Source organism: Staurois parvus, unplaced genomic scaffold (assembly GCF_062004578.1).
Source record: "Staurois parvus isolate SC_StPar_1 unplaced genomic scaffold, SC_StPar_1.0 ptg000321l, whole genome shotgun sequence".
NCBI lineage: Eukaryota > Metazoa > Chordata > Amphibia > Anura > Ranidae > Staurois > Staurois parvus.
Genome location: NW_028318117.1, coordinates 10,514,832 through 10,537,130, shown reverse-complemented (window position 1 = coordinate 10,537,130; position 22,299 = coordinate 10,514,832). Strand labels below are relative to the sequence as shown.

Sequence of the window (22,299 nt, the reverse complement as noted above, 5' to 3'; positions counted from 1 at the left end):
ACTCACCCACCACCAAAATGGTCATGCTAAACAATGTTACAGGCAACATAATGTTCTTCATGACTTCTCCAGACCCTTTCACATCTGTCACATGTGCTCAGGGTGAATCTGCTCTCATCAGTAAAAAGCACAGGGCACCAGTGGCAGACCTGCCAATTTTGGTGTTCAATGGCAAATGCCAATCGAGCTCTATGGTGCTGGGCAGTAAGCACAGAGCCCACTAGAGAACGTCAGGCCCTCAGGCAATCCTCATGAAGTCTGTTTTTGATTGTTTGGCCAGAAACATTCACACCAGTGGCCTTCTGGAGGTGATTTTGTAGGGCTCTGGTAGTGCTCATCCTGCTCCTCCTTGCACAAAGGAGCAGATACAGTACCAGTCCTGCTGATGGGTTAAGGACCTTCTACAGCCCTGTCCAGTTCTCCCAGAGTAACTGCCTGTCTCCTGGAATCTCCTCCATGGTCTTGAGACTGTGCTGGGCGACACAGCAAACCTTCTTGCAATGGCACGTATTGATGTGTCATCCTGGAAGAGTTGGACTGCCTGTGCAACCTCTGTAGGGTCCAGGTATTGCCTTATGCTACCAGTAGTGACACTGACCCTAGCCAAATGCAAAACTAGTGAAAAAAAGAAAAGATAGGGAAGTAGGGAAAAAAATGTCTGTGGCCTCCACCTTTAAAACTATTCCTGTTTTGGGGGTCATCTCATTGTTGCCCATCTAGTGCACCTGTTGTTAATTTCATTAACACCAAAGCAGCTGAAACTGATTAACAACTCCCTCTGCTACTTAACTGACCAGATCATTATCTCAGGAGTTTCATTGACTTGTTGCTATACTCTGATTAAAAAGTGTTCCTTTAATTTTTTTGAGCAGTATAGTATTCTGTGTAAGTACTGTATGGTGTAAGTATGGTTGGATCTAGGTCTTCTATCATTTTACCTGTGTATGGAATAGAAAGGTCTTGATTTATTAAAATCACTAAGGAAGGCAGTTCCATGTGATATAATGACAAGTTTAGCACTAGTTTATTTCTAAACAAAACTCACAGAACATATGGTTAGTGTAGGTATAGGTTTTCAAACTTAAATGTGTAAATCTAATGAAGATATTATTCTTGGGCCAAACATATACTGGATATATAGGCTAGGAGCGGAGCCACTTGCCATCCCTGCCAGAGCAGAATAAGGAAAGCATTTAAAACAAAAGAAACAAATGTGTACAGGCTCTCTAACATATATACAATTTGCATCACAGTTAAAATTCCAACATTTTAATTTATATTCTTCTAAAATACTGATTCTTAGATTCATAAAAATACGTAACATTCTGCCCATGCATGGCCTGTTAGTAATCATAAACCAATATATTTTACAATACATAAAATACTTCTGTCACAGCCAGTCATTGTGCTACCCTCCCTCATACCTGTAGTGCTCACCCCCGAAGGAACCCCTGGTATATTGCCAAGTATTGTAGAAGCAGCCAGGCACACAGCAAGAGTCACTCCAATTGGCTCAATGAACAGTCTAGGGTTATTTTTTGGGGTAACTTGGATACGGACAGAAAATTATATTGAATACTCCAAAACTATGTACATACAAGAGGACACTCTTCACTAGAGTTGAAAAAATATAACAAAATCCAGTATGAAAAATTAAAAGAAAAGTTTTCCCACAATTACACTGAAAAAGGCTGATTGAATGACTCTCTCAGAAGAGAAACTACTTAGCCCAGGCTTAGCCAACAGTATTTCACAAACCAGAGAGAGCTGGTTGGTATTTACCTCTCAGGAAAGGAACTACAGATCCCAGCAATCCCAACAGTGCAAAGTCTCATTGCTAGAGCCAAAACAGTTAAGCCAGGGATGAGACTCTATGAGAGCAGTCGCCACTTAGATCAACTACTGACTTCTTTAATAAGGAACAGTTCTCTGCTAACAGACGCACAATCCACAGATCAGTTCAATACTCACAAATGTCCTTTAGGTAATTGGATGTCTCTTTCCAGTATCACACAGATTATTGGTCAGTTGGTCTCTGCCCACACCCCCTTGGTATCAAATAAAGGGACTGACAGGACTTGTTAAGATGAAGCTCTCGTTTAACATCAACCAAGGAACATCTTAACGGACTTAAGAGCCAAGGCAACGTTTTTGCTTGGACATTGGACTCTGCTAAAACCAGAACTTTGCAATTATTCTGCCTTCTTAACTCCTTTCTTTTATTTCTCTGTTGCATTATCGTTCTATTTATATCTTTGTAACATCTCTGTCGGGCACCACGTTCATCACACAAGGGTATAAACTTCTGTCAAGGTGGTACCGGGCCCCAGTGCTGCTGAATAAATTTGACCCTCAAGTCTCCAAAATGTGCTGGAGATGCCTCAGAGAACTACATATTTTCTGGCAATGTCCTCTGCTATCTCAGTTTTGGACAGGAGTCAAGAATTTGGTCTCTCAGCTGACCTCTGTGGATCTGGGCATGAACCCCTTGGTTCTGGGAACCCTGATCTAAGGGGGGCTCTGATGTAGGGGGGAACACTGATGTAAGTGGATCTCTGCTCACCAAAGGACCCTTTACATCAGAGTCTGCAGAGCACCCCTTACATCTGAGTCCCCCTTACATAAAAATTCAGATTCAAAGACGGGGGGGGGGGGGAGTATTCAGGTCACAGACAGTTGATGGATGGTGAGCTCACCCAGGATGGATCTTCAACCAATCTGCATCTTTTATCTACCATGTAGATTCCTGCTACTGGGCTTCAAACTTCCCACCCACTCATCCCCTTTCTGAGGCACAGCACTGCCGGGATTGGAGTGTGGGTGGGCAGACACAGGAGGAGAGGAACAGGAGGAGGAGCAGATCCAGCTCTCTCCTCTCCTGTCTGTGCAGGAGTAGGAAGGGGGAACTGTACTGTGTCTGAGCAGTGTGAAAGGTGGTTGGAAACCTGGGCACATGATTCAAAACCTGGACTGTCCGGGTGAATCCTGAACAGGTGACAACCCTAGGCTTAAGTCAAGTTTTAATAGAACAAACATCTTACAGAATTGCTAGTACTCAGATACAGTGTTACAGGTGCTCAGTCTCTTTCAAAGGTGGAAACTCAATCCATCCTCAGAAAGTTCACTGGAACTAAGGACAAAGTCCTTACCAGCATGGGTACTCACAGCACTTTTGGGTTTCTTTTATGGTGCACTTTTAGGTCTCTCTTTTAGTGCACTTAGTTGTCCTCAGGCTTCACCCCCTCTCTCATCACTACTCCCTGGAAGGGGCAGCCACATTGCCTATCCACTGCTCACATTATGGTAGCTGCCATCTTTGCTTCCCATGCAGGACTCCCCCGCTTTTATGAACTACATGATATTTATATACCCTGTCCATGCCAAAATGGCTACCTATATCTTGCGAGAGCTCAGTGTCCAGTTGCAACACAGACTCCTTCAAGATAGTGTCTGGAACCCACAGCAGAGCTCGCATTAGCCCTAGACCAGTCTCAACTTAGAAAAGTTACACAGATACATTATGCACATATGGGGCAGCTAGTGGCAAGCATTGCTGCAGAATTCTCCTAAAGAATTACAGTGGGGTCCTACCACCTTGCTACAATAATGCTGCCCTAGGCACATCTAGATGGCATCTTTTATACGCCTTCTGCCTAAGTTGTCTGTAGAGACCCTGCCTTAAGCTGGAGTGTCTCTTGTCTCAATTTAGTGTTGCAGCTAGGCTGTAGTCAGCCTGAGCTCTAATTGTTATTGTTCTGTGCTCACTGGAATTCCATACATTTAGGATATTGTTTGTGTCTGTGTGCTACAGGGCGTATTTCTAGTAGACAGAACAAGAAGAAAGAATATTACAGAGTTATGAATATGTATGTCTCTCTGCCAAAATCACTGGGAAGTTTAGGACCAGTGATGCGTGGTGTGGAGGGATACAAATATTTGGTGTGACCTTGTGTAGCACCCTCCTACATAGGTGCTAGGATAAGATAATTATAGTTCTGGCTCACTGTGTTCAGTGGAGCTGCATTTTTGTTGTTTGTTATATTTATTTTGTCTCACTGCAATCAGTATGGCTGCAATTTCTGGGTTGGACAAATTTAGTTCTAGCTTACTGTAATCAGTACAGCTTCATGTGTTCATCAAGCGGAAGCTGACCAAGAGGACTTTACTATTTGGGGATCTAGTATGGTATCACTAGCAAAGGAGTCTTGAAGATATCGGAAGTAGGCAGCCAATTATCCAAGGACAATAGTGAGTATAGATGTGTGTGACAGATCTCCAAGACTATGTGCTGCTGCTATACCTCTTGCAATAGAGTCAGTCTATTTCAGTTCTACCTAAAGGGAATGTTATTATATCTGTATGGTCCTTCCGCGCTCTAGGTCCCCTATTAGTTTATACTAAAAAGCTGCTAGCACCTTACCATATACCTGATGGAAAATGACATGGCAGCACCAATAAATCAATTAATGTTATTATAGTGTTCCTGAAAAGCTCAGTCCAATATTTGCTGCAAGAAGGGTTCATTCTCACATTTCTAAGAGGAAGAATAGTGTCCTCAAGTTTGTTGCTAGAAGTTACTGGAGTATCCTACAGTTACCCACTACCTATCCAAGTTCAAGATTTCATTATAGCATCAAAAAGCATACCCCTAGACTGGTTAATGAGCCTGAAGAGTGAACGGAACAGTGTGTTTGGGTGCAGTGCAACTAGTGGAAAAAGAACCCAGGACTAGGGGCGGACGGACAACTCATGGGGCCCCCAGGCAATAGGGGATCATGGGGCCCCTGTGTCCTTGTCCAAACTCAAAAAGCCTATGAAAAAGGTACCAGGGGTATCTCATGGGGCCCCCTACTGACCCCAGGCCCTCGGGCAGTGTCCGAGTTTCCAAATGGTCAGTCCGCCCCTGCCCAGGACATTTGCACAGCAACTCCTACGGGGGTAGCACTACAGTTGTAAGAAGGTCCATGTCTGCTGGGCTGCTGCCAGGAGAGGAGGTAGAGATGGAAGTCTGTACCTCCCAGGCTTGCTGCCTGGGGAGGGCAGCTCCCAAAAGAGTTTGTTTTACCTTCCTGGAGTATCTGGGAAAGTAATGTCCTTCTATATATTGTCATTGGTACAAGCTGCTGCTGGTGGAGATAGCAGGGGGTCATGTCTACTTGCTCTAGAGGGTATTTGTGCTGCCTGAAGCTGCTCATCCGTCTGACAATACAGATTGCTGGTCTTAGCCTAAAAGACTATAGTCTGTTGTGACAATTGCTAGAGAAGTCCTTCATGAAAAGTTTACTGCAGATTAAACTTTAACTTCCTGTCCTCCAAACTGTCCCTTTTTCTGGTTTAAGAAATTGGAGGTATAAAACTGTAATGCGAGAAATAATATGACATGGCTCTGGACATGGTTTTGCCTGGACTAAAATACCCTTTTTTCTCATCTGACAAAAAGCTTTCTATGTTTCTTAATGTCTAAAAATAGAACCTGTGTGTGTTTGGTCAATTTAACAGCATCTTTGCTAGAAAATTAGCATTTTCCATGGAAGTTCAATGTAAAAGAGATGAAAGGTATTTTTGTAACTTTGATGTAAACCATCATTTACTCAATGACAAATTTACTTCCATATCCTTAATTTTTTTTTATAGTTTACTTTGTTTGGTTATCAAGATCACTTTATATATATCCAACAATTCACACATTCAAGAACAGGAAATCATCATGGTCATTCCTATTCCGTAGTGTTTTTGCTTGGTCCTTTTCACTTGGAAGAGTGTGAAGTATTTAAAGTGGTTGTAAACCTTGGACAAAGAATATCCTTCTATAGTGTGTACTTGTCTCAATCCAGAACACTGAGTGTCATTTCTGTCTTCTGCTTTGTTCCTCTGCTATCTGCATGAGTCACTTCTGACAAATTTTTCTGACACCAAGATAAAAAGGGTGATGGGGAGGGACCTCCGGTAGATTGACAGCCTCAGCTCTGTTCCTGTGAGCTGTGTGGAAGGGGTGTGTCCCTTCCCTCCAATCAGCTTTCAGAGCTCTCCTTACTGATGTAACTTTAGGTCCCCTCCCCCCGCTTTTCAGAGCTGAGAGATCCTGTGTAAATTCTGCACTTTGAATGGATGTAGGGGACAGGCTGCAGCAGATAAACAGGTACAACTTATGTAGGAGGATTTGTTCCATCTCTGTGTATCACCTGAGGCCAGTCACTTCACTGGGTATATGTAAACGTTTACAACCACAAGATAACTTGCCAGTATAGCAATATGAAAGTTGCCATTGCTGATTTGTTCTTGAAATTGCAAGCTACAGGACAGTCATTATCTTGTTTCACTAGTTACTTGCTTACCAGCCCTGAAGCAATATGCAGAAAGTGGTCCTGGGTTTTGGTCTCAGCAGTGTTAAATGAAGGAAGGATGATAGTCCCAAAACCTTTACCCTTAAGATACCTTTGTTTGAAATTGTCAATCCCGGCTGGTTGACTACAGCATGTGCCGTGCTGCATACAGTAGGAGATCTCAACTCACTTACAGTTATCAGCATAAAGCTGTACAAGCTATGATCCTAATACAGGCGTATCACTTTGGCCATCACCTCTAGTGGTCAAAATCTGGCCATGGGTATGGAAATGGCCAGAGAAGGCTTCCTAAACACCCCAGGTGAAGATAGCGGTGAACTTGAGGAAACAAACATTTTCTAAATACAAAAAACGTGTATTCTTAAGCTGGCCATACATTATATAATATTCTTGTTCAATTTCCTTTAGATTTACCTTCAAGTATGTAGTGCAAGGGCCTGCCTGATTGCATGCACATTGAAAGTAGGTTTGAAAAGGAAAGGAAAATTGTACAATAATAATTGTATAATGTATGACCAGCCTTACTTAAAGCGGAGTTCCACCCAAAAGTGGAAGCTCTGCTTATCTGACTCCCCAAGCCCCTGCCCCCACAGCTGCCACATTTGGCACCTTCTGGGGGGTAGGGGGTAACCCTAACCCCCTTTGTGCTGACTACCCACCTGCCCTTTAAGAGTTCTAAAAGGCAGGAGGCAGAGGCGGGCATTCGGGTCATGTGACCACTGTGATTGGCTGTCACAATGGTCACATGATCGAATCGCTCCCAATCGCAAGTATGCATCGGGGCTCCTAGAAGCTTACCCTAAATGTCCATGGACACTACTTTAGACTATTAGCATTTTTTAACTTCAGCGTTTAGGAGCAGAAAAAAAAACATTTTTTGTAGAGTTTTTTGGAGCATTTTTCCAGCAGAAAAAAACATTAAATGTACCTAAATACTGCTAAACACAACTAAAAAAAAATCCTAACAGTTTTTTTATAGCTTTTGTTTCCTCTACATGTACTGTAAAAACGCTTAAGCTTCTGAACACTACTGAAACACTACTAAAAACACTATTACCCGCATTTTTATCCAGCATTTTTTGAGCCTAAAAAAAAATGCTAGTGTGCATGGAGCCTAATACTGGGAGACTCCATAACAAACAGCACAATTGCAGCAGTTTCTGACACTCCTGACATAACATTTTAGTAAGCAAGCAATTCATTATTCAAACAAGTCTTGTGTATGGAGTGCCTTGGAGCTGTCTGTGTGGATCAGGAATGGTCACCAGGCACCCTCTTTAATGTGTTATTGTGTATAAAGCCTTTCATCATTGGCCTTTAGAACACTGTTGGCACAGCAGTTTGTTGGAATATTAGTCTGTGGAACCATGCCATTACAAACTTGTGAGCTTGTAGAATACCTCTGTTGATGATTGACTTTCCTATATACTGTACTAATAAATATATAGTAATGTGTGGAATTCAACCACTGCCCGTGTATACATTGATAAAAGTAATAATTTACAAACTTGTGTATTACTTGTCACCTGTGTAACTTGAGTTTTGCTTTTTCTGGTTTACTTGTCTAGCATTACTATTATATAGTTTATACTTTACTAGTATTGGGATAAAAATTACCTTTTAAGGTTTACTAGGTGATACATTACTGTCTATAATAATTCAGAATAGCAATATTATTATGTGATCAGTGAAAAAAATATGCACTGTCACTGTACTAATGACACTGGCTGGGAAGGGGTTAAACATCTAGGGTGATCAAGGGGTTAACTATGTGCCTAGCTATATATAATGTTTACTGTGTATGCTGTTTTCACTAGATAATGTGCTGGATTCTATTCCCTGCTTGCATGGAAACATAATCCAGCACATTGTCACTGACAGGACACAGCTCTGCCTTGTTTACGTAGGCAGAGATGTGTTCTGTCAGTCTCCTAGATGATTGGTGTTCCACTGGCAGGCAACCGCTGATTGGCTAACCGGCACGCCAGGTGGTCCTCTCTCAGGGGGCCGGTGAAGTACCAAGCTTTCAGCCTTCCAAGGTCCTCTGCCTGCAGATAAGCCCCTCTCCATCTGAGCCCCCTCACAGGCTCCTGCCTCCAGTCTCACATACTCTCTCTCTTCCACCCAAACTCCCACCACCACTCTCCTCCTGCTGAGCAGGCCCAGTTACTCTTAAAGGTTGTCCTGGCCCCTTGCCAAGCCTCCTGTTGGGGATTGGCCAGGATCTTCTAAGAGTACAAACCATTTACTCCTCAGATCCACCCACTGCTTCTAAACCTTTAGAGCAAGGGGAAATTCCAGAGGGCTGGTCTGCAGAGCCTCTCAGCTCTGACCCAATTTTGACACCTGCTAGCTATTACTCCTAGGCTGCTATTCAGACCTAGGTAACAATTGGAGTCTAGTTTCCGCTAGCCAAGTAGGAGGGTGCTACATTCACCCCTGCTTAAAACAGCCATGTCGACATTGGCTGGGGGACAATAAGAAAAAAATGGCTCCTAAGCCCGAAGGGGCATTCTATACAAAAAAAGGGTAGGGGGGAAAAGGGTACGAACTGGGAAGAGGGAATAATATTTACTGTAACGGAACCGACCCCAGACTGCGCTTGGGTACTTCCATTAGACTACCGCTTCCCTGTGCGAACACCGACAACAGACACCACAGCAGACCATACAAGACTAGATGACACCAATATTGAAATAATCCAGAAAGTATTTTAACACAGATACAAGATATATACACTCAAGGGAACAATCCCCCCTCCCTGCATAATGACACAGGGCGGTTCAATCTACATTTAGTAACAAGAGATGCACCAACAGACAGTCCCATCAGGAGGGAGGGCTGCTGGAGACACCCCCCCACCAAGCAAATACACATAAACACATACATCCCATAATAGTTTGCTCCAAAGCAAGACACACAATAGAACAATGGGATGCAACCACATGGCATTAGACTATTTATTTATTTATTACAGGTACTTATATAGTCACAACCCCCTGATGAAGATGCGTGACCTGCAGAGTAACGCGTAGGGGAGGGGCTACGACGCCACTATACACCCGTGGTTGGCGAGTATACTATGTGTGCGATGCACACAGTTGTCTGCAGTTGATTTTATACAAAGCGGTTTCTTATCTTATCTAATGTGAGTGCATTTGGGCACGCAATAAAGCATTTTAGTCCTTAAAAGGATAAGGCACTATGTCTGTACTTTTTTCTTACTGAGGAACATCTAAGGAGGAGATAAAGAGCAGCAGAAGGAGTGAAAGATCCTTGCGGGGATTGTGGCAAGGAGGATAAAAGCATTGGGAAGCAATTAAGGGATACCCACCACATACCCACCCATACCCAAAAAGCGAAGTAAGCCTGTTACAGGCTAAAAAGGAGGTGCGCGTATAACCTAATCACAATAAGAAGTCACTAGGAATTGCAATTACTTATTTTTGATCACTTTTTGGGATTTATCACTGTTATACCAATAGAGACTTTTTTTTATATTTTATTCACTTTCACAATTGTTTTTTTGGATCACATTATATTTTGGGACTATCACTATTAAGTTGGTACCAGAGACTTTATGATTTTTGTTATTATTACTTTTTAATTTTATTGATTTGTTTGTCATTTGCTCTAAATTATATATTCTGATAGTTGCAGAATTACTATATGAGTAATAATTGATAATAATTAGTGCGACATTTATTGAAAAATATATGTTTAGGTACTTATATAGCGCTGTCAATTTACACAGCGCTTTACATATATATTGTACATTCACATCAGTCCCTAACCCTCAAGGGGTGTACAATCTAAGGTCCCTAACTTCCATTCATACATACACATACTAGGGCCAATTTAGACAGGATCCAATTAGCTACCAGCATGTCTTTTTGGAGTGTGGGAAGAAACTGTGGTACCCAGAGGAAACCCACGCAGGCACAGGGAGAACATGCAAACTCCAGGCAAGTGGTGCCGTGGTTGGGATTTGAACCGACGACCCTAGTGCTGCCAGGTGGAAGTGCTAACCATTTAGCCACTCTACAACCCCCACCCCACCTATATATGTCTACACAATATTAGGACAGATCACCCTGTACCCTTAACAGGCACAGGGTGACTTACACATAATAGGGATATGGGGAGCTGAGACAGGGATCTCCCACCTCTCCAAAGTGAGCTGGGTTCCATGGTCCCCCCACCCAAAGTGACTCCCGTCACATTTACAAATAGCTATTTGTATAAAAATAAAATCTGTACACTCTGCATATTTACATATGGCACACAAAAAACTATAGGTATAGCCTGACTATAGCTAACTGCTGCAAATAGCAGAAAATAACAAAGTACCAAAGGAGCATATGTACAAATATACTTTACAATGTTATGGAGCACCTCCCCCTTGAGGGAAATCCTCCATGCATAAGGAAATCTTCCTTTTGGTCCTTGAAGCAGAGAGAGAGTCATCTGGAGAACCTACACAACAGTGGACATAAGACACAAAGAAAGACAAAATGCAGCCCTAACACTAACAACTAAATGGTAAGAAACTTCAGCATAACTTGGGTAGGAGCCCCTCCCAAAAACGGTATAAGGGCTAAGTGGTCTCCTGGGATACTTCCAGACCAGCCTATCTGGGGCAACAAAAGATAAAGTCCGGCTTAGTCTGTAGAGAACACAAGTAAGGCCCAACTAGCTTGGGAATCCTCTTCAATAACAATGTTTAGGGCTGGGCAGTTTAATGGTGGAGCCATCAGTCCTGTGGGTAGAGATGGAAAAAGTCACTTTAGGCCTTCCTGTCCTCACGACTACCACTCTGTTTTTGTAGATGGCCAGGCCTTTGCTCCCCTCCTCTTTAATTTCCAAGAATCGGCCCCAAGCAGCTGTGAGGTTGGGGCCCCTTAAAGGCTTAGGGACATGTAGTCCCAGACAGGATTGTCTTCCTATTCTTGCCTGGAGTCATCAATAGTGTCCATAATGCTCTGGGGAACATAGGGGTAGTCCCATCCCCACTCCAGAGCTACTCGCTTCAGTATAAATCTCTGGAATCTAGAGAACCGAGACTCCCTATTCCTGGATAGGGGTTAGGGGCCCTGTGAACAAACATTTAAAATCCCCAGTTCTTGGCTCTGGTCCTAGGCCAGGGAGTAATCAATTTGGGCCTTGGCTGAGGGAACATCTGAATGGGCTCAGTCCCTTGTGAAGGTCCAGCAGGTTCTGTGGTGTATGAGTTCCCTGACAGCCCTATCAAGAACTCATAGTCTTCAGTAGTATTCCCCCAATCCCACTGTTCCTCAGTATCTTCGGGAATCTTCGGAATCTTCCTCCACCTCTAGCGGCCCAAACTGTGCCAAAATTCTGGGGGATCCCCAGTCCAACTTCCCACCACTGACACTCTCTGCTGGCTCATCTGAGGTATGGCTGTCCTCACTAAATGGCTTGTTCTGGACGGATGGTGCAGGCCTGGAGGATCTCCGGAACATCAGCTGGCATGTGCTGGGCAGTGCTGGTGGGCACCGGCCCATCAGCGGCATCTCCAGGTGGCAGGTAGGTCACTGCAGGCCAGCCTCTGCTGATGAGGTCTGTTGAGTCGTGGTCCCAAGACTCTACCCCTTTATGAAATTTCAAACCGAGACATCCTCCATCCTTACATTTTTCCTGCTTCTGTGTGTAGGTTTTTTCCTGCAGTGTGTAGGTTGGCCTTATATGTGCATGGCACAAGATCACTGGGCAGCAGCCTGGTCAATGGCACCTCTCATCTGATCCGTGCTCTGATCAGGGTGGTTGGTCTCCTGCACTCAGGACATAACAGATACAGTTTCTCCATCCCCTCCGCGAGTCCCAGAGCAAAGCAGCTGCTATGCTCCAGACGTACCCTGGTGTCCACCAGGGTAACCTCCAGTATGAAGTTTCACAGACCCATAGGAAGTGCAGCCACCATCTTCCTCCTCTCACGCTCTCTCACAGCATGCTGGCTGTACTGGGCGAATATAAGGGCGTGCATCTGGGCATGCATCTGAGCAAGGCAATTCCCTTCCTCGTGAGTTCTTGGCACCAGCCAGATTGCCGAGTAGGAACTTTGCCACACTGGTGATAACCCCTGCCACTCCTGCCACTGAGCAGCTCTAAACAATCAACCCCGACACCATTGATTACAGAAGAGTCAACTAAATTTACCTGCCAACCTACACTACTCTAAGAGGGTGCTGCATAGATAAAACATGGGGAAATGTGCGTGTATTGCAGCCCATACATGCAATTTAGGTCTATTGGCAGATCAGACAAATGCTTAATTTGCAGCCCACATTCTTCTCATTAGCTTTTTAGCATTCTTCCACACAACCTCTCATCCGTAGACAGAAATCAGTACTTGAGCAGTTGCTTTGCAATTTTATTGAGGGGATTAAAACTTGGATGGGGTAAGGGGTGTATAGGATGTCCAAGGGAACCAAAATATGAGGACAACTTCCTGAACTATTCATAGTTTATTTTCTCTGACAGAGTCTCTGTTGGAATGCTAGCCAGCAGCTCCAATTGTACTATCCCAACCTTAGATTAAATCCTCTTCACGCAGCAATCTGGAGACTGTCTTCCTGAGCAGGGGATCTGGCTCCTGTTCCTTTAAATGAGTAACAGTCACTAGTAGGCGGCTAATCTGGTTTCCCACCAGAGTGCTCCTTCCCATATCCACCCAGGGGGGTGCAGCTGTACTCACTCAGATCCTTTCCTATACCACTTGCGGGATGGCTGCTACTGCCAGGCCTTTCAGCTGGGCTGCTCCTTCCCTGCCATACAGGTGGTCCTCTCTCTGAGGTCCAGTTAGTCTGGACATTTTACTCTTTTCCAGCTCTAGGCTCGCAGGCAGGCCCCATCCCACTAGGCCTCCTGGCAGCCTTCCTTCCTCTAGCTTCACATCTTTCTGCTTCTCACTCCTCTCCCACCACCACACTCCTGCTACTCAACAAACTCTTACACTTTTAGGGGAAGTTTCAGCCCCTTGCCAATCCTCCTGTTGAGGATTGGCTGAGGCCCCTCGAGAGTGTAGCCAGCCACTCCTCAGATCCACCCACTGTCTCCAATGCCCTCGTCCGAAAGGCTCAGAGCAAGGTGAAACTCCAGAAGGGCTGGCCTGCAGAGTATCTCAGTCCTGACCAGAATTTGACCCCTCTGACTATCTCAGATGAGCTGCTATCCAGCTCCTCACTAACCATTAGGGTCTAGCTCCCCTTAGCTAATCTAGGAGGGTGTGACACATGGAAAATATAGTAGTCAGCAAGAGATTACTTCTGACTGATTACTATGCATTACTGAAGAATGTTTAAAAACTCTCCTATGGTCTTTTCATCTTCCTGTAAGTCCTAGCTGTCTGATTTCTTCATCGTAGCAGTAGGGTGCCTATTATTTGTACAATTACTATTGCTATAGTACAATGGTAACTGTCGTGATGGATTTGTACATGGAGTTCTTATTTGCTTTTGGTAATCAGATTAAATTTTTATGCACCAAAGAAATGAAAACAGTAAGGAGAACATGTGGAATTAGGACAGTCCTTCTCTCCCTAGGACGTGCAACAATTCTACTCACCAACTTGGATGCCAAGACACGTAGGGATGTTCTGCTCTACAAAAGCCTTGCTGTGTTCATAAAAGTTAACTCTATCAGAGGTCCAAGACAGTTAACAACCAGTACAGATATTGTGAATCACACACATTCCACCCCTTTAGATTTCCTTCAGACCATTGAAAGCAGCTCATAATAAGAGCTTTCATGTAGAAGGGAATGAAGTGGAACTTAACAAAGCAACCAGATCTCTGGAGCCTTTCTCGGAAATGTGTCGGGGGAAGGCATTAAAAATCTGTCCAAGTACACAAGAAGGACAAAAAAGGAAGGAAGTGAGAGGCACCTAGTGCAACCCTAATATATCAGAGGCATCACCAAGCTCTTCACTCGTTCACTAACGGTGAGTTTATGCAATTCTTAGGTCACTGGTTCTAAACATTAATGTACAGCAATTGCATGTCAAGTACCCAAGCTGTATGTCAGTTTATTGAGGCTACCTGCAAAATTGACTGGGCTTTTACCATAATTATACCAAGCAAGTATTCCAAGAAAAGGGTAGCAACCCACAGCAACCAATTGGACCTCATCGAACCCCAATTAGATCAGATCTAATTAGATTAGATCTGTGGATTGGTTGCTGTTGGTTATTGCACTTTGTACAATGCTCTTTGAGCTACTGAAAAAAAGCTATACATTTCTGTTTATTACAAGTGTGATGAGTTTGTGTGTGTGTGTGTATGTAAATATATATATTTATTTATTTATTTTTTATTTATTTATTTTCCCCCCTCTTAAGTATTTTAAGCAATAGAAATATGTCTTTGAAATCTTGTTGTGGGCTGCAAAAACGTAAACCATATTTTTTTATTTACTATAGCGGGCAAAAGTACCTCCTGAGCTAAAGTCTAAATTCCTGTAGCTCTGGATTTAAGCCTTTTACTTTTACAGAGGTACTCTTAACATTGTTGAATTAATGGTCTCTATAGCTGCCCAAGCACTTCAGAGGGTGAGATTTGCAAACGCATTGGAACTGCACTCAGGTAACAAAACTTGTGCGTGATGCAGAGTGCTTGGTATACTCAGATGATCTTTGCAACTATATTGAAGTGCAGAGCTGGGTGGGCAGGAGATTAGGCAGACACTACTGGTGCCATTTATCTCAGTGGAGAACAATAGCAGTTGGGTTTTTTAACTTGTCTTTAATATTCCCTAACAGATGTCTTCTGCATGAAATTGTTGTTTTCAGCTACAGTTGTGTCCAAAATTATTCAACCCCCACTGAAATTGAGTGTTTTGGCCAGTTTGACATTGCTTTTGATCATTCAGTCATCTTGCTTACATTTACATTAAAGAGGCACTTGTAGGTCAGACAAATATAACATAACAGTTATAATGAAATAACCACAAATGTCTTTTCTGTGCTCACAGCATTATCAGTTTTATTCAACCCCCAAGTGACATTCAATCTTAGTACTTAGTACAGCATCCTTTTACAGTTATAACAGCTTTTAAACGTGAAGCATAGCTTGACACAAGTGTCTTGCAGCGATCTACGGGTATCTTCGCCCATTCTTCATGGGCAAAGGCCTCCAGTTCAGTCACATTCTTAGGCTTGCGCACTGCAACTGCTTTCTTTAAGTCCCACCAGAGGTTCTCAATCGGATTTAAGTCTGGTGACTGCGATGGCCACTCCAAAATGTTCCAGCCTTTCCTCTGCAACCATGCTCTAGTGGACTTGGAGGTATGCTTGGGATCATTGTCCTGTTGAAAGGTCCAACGTCTCCCAAGCCTCAGGTGTGTGACGGACTGCATCACGTTTCCATCCAATATCTCCTGGTACTGAAGAGAATTCATGGTACCTTGCACACGCTGAAGCTTCCCTGTACCTGCAGAAGCAAAACAGCCCCAAAGCATGATTGACCCTCCACCATGCTTCACAGTAGGCAAGGTGTTCTTTTCATCATAGGCCTTGTTCTTCCTCCTCCAAACATAGCGTTGATCCATGGGCCCAAACAGTTCTAATTTTGTTTCATCAGTCCACAGAACACTATCCCACAACTTTTGTGGTTTGTCCACATGGCTTTTGGCATACTGCAGTCGACTCTTCTTATTCTTTGGAGACAGCAAGGGGGTACGCCTGGGAGTTCTGGCACGGAGGCCTTCATTACGCAGTGTGCGTCTTATTGTCTGGGCTGAAACTTCTGTACCCACATCTGACAAATCTTTTCTCAGTTCCTCAGCAGTCACACGGGGACTTCTCTCCACTCTACGCTTCAGGTAGCGCACAGCAGTCGAAGTCAGCATCTTCTTTCTGCCACGACCAGGTAGCGTTTCAACAGTGCCCTTTGCCTTGAATTTGCGAATGATGCTTCCTAAGGTGTCTCTTGGTATGTTTAACATCTTTGCAATCTTCTTATAGCCATTGCCCTTCCTGTGAAGAGAAATCACCTCTTCTCTTGTCTTCCTGGACCATTCTCTTGCCTTCACCATGTTTGTAACCACACCAGTAAATGTCTAGAAGGAGCTGAGTATCACAGTCATTTTAAAGCTGCCTAATTGGTGCTTATTATGCTTGATTGCTGCTCGGTGACATCCACAGGTGTTTTCAATACCTGATGGAAAGCACCTGTATGAACCTCTGTTCTTCAGAGTGGTAGTCTTTAAGGGGTTGAATAATTGTGGCAATGAAGAAACCACATAAGAACCATTTACTACTGTATTACATAAACAATTGATGTCATTTTAGTTGCATTTGGGTAGTTACAACGTCCTTGTAGGATTTGATTCTGAATACAATTCCAAATGTACACTATAGTCCCTAAACCCCTTTACAGCATTGGGGGTTGAATAATTTTGGACACAACTGTATATCTGCAATTTTCATCTTGCTGGATGATGTTTCACATATTGTGTTATCTAGGGTTGTAAAATCTATATAGAAAAAAACTGTACAATGATACAGCAAGCAAGAGGTACTCTTTTTACTCGTGATTTTAATGCTGACACTTTGGGGGTTATTTACTAACACTAGAGTGCAAAATCTAGTGCAGCTCTGCATAGAAACCAATCAACTTCCAGGTTTTATTGCCAAAACTTATGTAGCACTACCCTCAAAAGGGCTGCTGGATTTGATTGGGTCCCTCTAAGCTTTGCGCAGCCAGGCAACACGCATTTTCCACCTTCAGACTCAGTAAACAATCCATGGACTTGTTTTTTTTTGTTTTATTAAGGGATTAAACTTTAATAGAGTAAAGTGGTTATGGGTTGCTCAGTTTGATTAAAGAAATAGCAGAATGAGGAGTTGAGGGCTCCATCTGGCCAAATGAGGCAGTCTATGGAAAGGATGGATGAAAATTCTTAGACAAGTTTGAGGAGATGTAGATGCAGTAGGTTGAGGCCAGGTTACTGAAAGTCCCAAATATGAAAAAGCAGAAGGCTCAACTGGGCTGGACCAGAAAACTGGAAAAGACACAGACTAGAGCTAATCAGCAGATGTAGAGACAGACTGGATTGCATTGGCTGGTGTAGTGTAGAGACAGCTGAACTTGAGGACAAGTTGGCCTGGATGTGCATCCAAAGGCTTTTAGGGACAGGCAAAGATAGGAGTAATCCAGAGGGCTTGACTTTTGAGGACTAAGAGTGAGAACAGGTTTTGCAAGCTTTTACATAAGGACAGGAGTCCTTATGGAGAGAGGGCCACCAAAGCCCAAAGAAAATATTTTTGCAATCCCTGGGTGCCCGGCCGTCTTAGTGTCATGTGCTTCTGAAAGTACTTTAAGCCTAAGGTAGAGGGGAATAAACAGATTTCATGGGGTAGAATGGGCAGAACACAAGACTGAGCTTTTAAAACAGAGCTCAAAGGGTTAGAGGAAACAGTCCCCATTACTTGTGCTGGAAGTAAGATATTGTTAAACTTAGAGAAAGTTTCCAAACAGGGCTCAAAGCTGCGATATAGTGGGTAGTGCGGCCTCTAGGAGGAAAAGATTCGGACTGTGACAATTGGCTTGTAAAGGATTCAATAAACTTGTCAATGTCTTCTGCCACAACAGAGTCATATAAAAGCAAATTGTTAAGTGAAGCAGAGTAAAATTTTGCAAAGATGTTATGATCAAGATCCAAATAGGACAGTAATAAAGGCAAGCAACTGGTATTGGCCACAAAAGAGTTACAAATAGGCAACTGGTCATTGATTTTAATGTAGTTCTGGAGGCAGGTCTGGAACCAGTGTAAGCCGTGTACCGGGGTGGGCTCCCCAGGATACAGTGTAGTCACGAACGAGGAAAGCAACCCCAACACCAGCTTTTGTCACAACAGAAGTTTACTTAGATGTGGCAAATAAACAAAACCACAAATGCTGGAATATACAATAAATTTACATACACCCAGCCCAAGGGCTGAGACCCTTGTGCTGCACAGCACTGCGCCTTCTGATGGATGAAGGTAGAAAGTGTAGTAATTTACCTACTGGCAGGCACAACTAAGCTGCAACACCTTGCCTGTTATTACCCTAAAAAAACAAGAATCGGTGTATGGGTGTATGGTATGGGCTAGCCTGCGGTGCAGCACAACAGCTTACAATCTTACACAAATCTACAGTATTCCCCCTCCCATAACTGGTCCTGTAGCACGTGCCTGAGTATTCCTTCTGAGAAAAACGCCAGTCTGGCTTGAGTTTGTAGGATTTTATCAGCTCTCCAATGTGAAATGTCACTTTAAGTTGTGGAATCCTTCCAATGATCAGTAACAACACTTGTGGCCTGACACAAACAGAGACCCTAACTATAGGCCTGTCTCAGTCCTATAGGCGCCAACACTGAAATGAGGTGCATGCATGATCTTGCAGACCCGGGTCTGCTTTTCACCCGCTGGTGACTCTGAACAGAACAAATGTCTCTCCACTAAGCATGTGATATCACAGTATATATATTGCTTAGTTCCTCAGCTTCCCATCAGCTTCCTGGCAGCAATCTTTCTTTCTTTGAACAGGGTTAGTGTCTTAAACACCATCAGCTTCACTCAACTGAATTTCCGATCACGGAGGGCTGTCCTCACATCTGGATAGCATTGGGTTCTCAGATCACACATCTCTCTCTCAAGCATGGCTGCTCTCCTCTCCTTTTCCTGTTCACTCTCCAAGTGTAAAACCCCACCCCTTCATGAATATAGAAATCTGTATGCAGTCTGAGGCTGTGCTAGAAAAAACAGTGACATCTTGTGGCTAAACTGCAGAATGTCAGTCAGAACGTTTTTAATTTACTTCAATCAGTGTTCAAACAATGAAAGCTGTTTCCCCATCTCACACCAGGACCTAATCTCCCCTGTAGCCCAACTTATGTGCAGGGTATGAAGTTTGTGCCAAGGATAACCCAAGATAAGGGGATAAGCAGAAAATGTTACCAAGTAGAAGCTGATTGTCTCCTTGTGAAATTCCCCAGTAGTCAGAGTAATAGGTACAGTGCACAAGGTGACCAGGCCCATAGTCAAGGGAGAGTTTAGAACAGCTAATTCTGAAAAGTGCTTGTGCACATTAGTCAAGGGAATCTGTAGACGGTGTGCTAGGTCACTATCAATGGAATTGCTAGCAGCACCAGAATCTATGAAAGTTAAAAGGTGATGAGAAAATGTGGCAGAACTAAGTTGCACAGGAACAAATAGTTTGTCAAGGGGGAAACTGGCACCATATAGTCTAGAAAAGGGCACCATACAGTCTAGAGAAGTAGACCCCAAGCTCACTAGACTCTTGGCATTTCCAGGCTTATTGGTGCAGCTGGCGACAAAATGGCCATGGTCGCCACAGTGTAAGCAGAATTCCTGGGATCTCCTTCTAGCCTTTTCTCCAGAAGATAGATGAGTAGTGCCAATGTGCATGGGCTCCTCATCCTGCAGAGGTAGAGAGGAACTCAGGAAGGTCTGATGAAGAAGTGGATAGCATACTACAAGGCAAAGAAACAAACCTCTCTGTGCGCCTTTGCTGTAAACACCTGTCTATATGGATGGTGGCTTGCATGATTTCCTTCAACGACTTTGGTTCAGGGTAGTGTACTATGGAGTCTTTATTGGAGCCTGATAATCCTAACCTGAACTGGCTTGTTAGAACTGGATCATTCCACCCTTAGGTTAGGTGCCCAGAAATCAGACCAGTGTTGTTTAGCAGTGTGTTTATCCTAACGTAGGTTAATCTCTGCTGAGTGGACACTCATCATAGAGTAAATCCAGGGCCTTGAAAAATGCTTCGACTGACCCTTGGCTTGGTCATCTGTGAGGAGACTAAAAGCCCAAGGGCTCGTTCACACTTGACTTTATTTCTAACTCTTGCCAAACGCCCCTATAGCGTTTGACAGGCGCTAGACAGGCGTTTTGGAAGCGTTTTTAACGCCCCTCATGCGCTCTCCAAGCGCCCTGTGCACATTTTTGAGGTGTTTGATAGGCGTTTGCCAAGCGTTAGAAACACACCACAAACGCCTATAATGAAGTTTAATGGTATTAACGCTCTGCAAATGCCTCGCAAAGGCCAAGCAAACTTCTGCTAGGTGTTTGAGGAGCATCACCATAGACTTGAATGGGAGGCTTCAACTCCTCCTGACTCGACATGAGGCATCAGTTTTGCCGCGACGCAACGCATCGCTAACACTTCAGTGTGAACAGCACTAAAACGCTTTACAAACGCCTGTCTGACGCCTGCTGACAAAGCTAGTGTGAACGTAGCCCAAGACTGGAGGTCCCCCTGCAACCATGTAATAGGTTAATCCACTATGCTTCAGAACCAGAAGGGTATGGTCTAAGCTTAACCGCTTCCCGACCGGCCACCCGCAATGTACTGCAGCACAGCTGCAGCTACAGGCAAAGTGACGTACCCGTACGTCGCTCTGGCTGTACTAACACAGGGGGCGTGCAGCGCTCCCCCTCGTGACTGCTGTGTCGAGCGGACACAGAGGAATGAAGATCCCGTTGAAGGGGACCTGATGATCGCATGATCACTATTTAAGCAAAGCTGTTATGAATCAATCTCATTCATAACATCTCTGCTTCTCTTCCTAGTGAGCTATGATTAGCCCACAGCTGTTCCATGATACATGGGGCCAATCACAGCACCCCATACCATGTGACCAGCTACAGCCAATCACAGATCACTATCTTGAGCTGTCAAAACTTAACTTAATGAGTTCGGTTCTGACAGCAAGCTTTGCATTGCAGGAGAAATTATCTTTATTTCTCTTGCAATGCAAAGTGCAAAAAAAATAAAAATTCCCTGATCACCTCCCTCCCCCCACACCGATCTTTTTGTGTGAAAAAACATAAATTTAATTTTGGTACAGCATTGCACGATCACGCAATTACCAGTTGAAATAGCTCAGTGCCGAACAGCAAAAAATGGCCTGGTCAGGATGGGGGGTAAATCCTCTGGAGGGCAAGTGGTTAAAGTGTAGCATACAACTATTTTTAAAGTTGGAAAATGAAAAAGAAGAAAAAACAGAAAACCTCAATATGCACAATCCTATAACTACAATTGACCCAGAGGATCATAATTAAATACATTCAGTGATTAAATGTACAGATCATACACAGAGTGAGGAGGGTGTGGAGGGGTTAATGTACAGGTCACATACAGTGGGAAGATAGAGATAAGAAATTAATGTGCAGGATAATGGAGGTGAAGAAGTTAACCACTTCCCACCTGGCCTATAGTAAAATGACAGCCGGGCGAGCCTCTTGTCCCTCCGGGAGGGCATCATATGACGTCCTTCCCAGATAGCGCTTTGCGTGTGCCTGCAGGGCCACACTGTGGTGAGATCTGTCACCGGCTGTGTACCTCAGACACAGGCGATGACAGATCTGTGTAACGGCCCTGTTGCAAGTTCCATGTGACCTGCTGTGACCAATAACAGCAAGCCACATGACAGTTGTATACAATGGATGGCTTCCTTTCATGCCATCCTTTGTATACAAGTGTATCTAGCTGTGAATGGTCACAGTAATCACATGCACAGGCTGGGACAATCACAGCTCATCTGTGTCATGTGATTAGCCATGGCCAATCACAGCTAACCACAAAAAAAACCTAAATGTATCGATTTTATTCAGTTAAATTCTTGCTTATAGCAAAGAAATTAATGATATAAGCAATCAAATTGTGAAAAAAAACCACTAAGCACTTCCCCAAAGTAGTACAATGTTACTATGGTAACATTATAGTACTTTGGTCATAGTTTAATATGAAAAAAAATCTTAAAAAAAGAACAAAATGTAATAAAAAAGAAAAAAATTAAAATAATTGAAAAATAATTATCATTTTTTTTTGTTTTGTACTGTCACCAGTCAGTGTCCCTGATCACTGCCACACCAGTTGTATGATGATGCTGTACTGCACTGCTGACAGTATGTAAAAAAAATAGTG

The 22,299-nt window shown here is 43.6% G+C and overlaps 1 protein-coding gene across 1 annotated transcript in view; it reads left to right on the top strand.

Annotated features, from left to right (window-relative positions):
- Positions 1–14,130: 14,130 nt before the first annotated feature.
- The window catches only part of SLC13A5 (solute carrier family 13 member 5), a 123,322-nt gene continuing 115,153 nt past the window's right edge, over positions 14,131–22,299 (top strand). The window contains exon 1 of the mRNA XM_089683795.1: positions 14,131–14,304. The gene's annotated coding sequence lies outside the window, so the exon portion shown is untranslated. The remainder of the gene's footprint in view (positions 14,305–22,299) is intronic.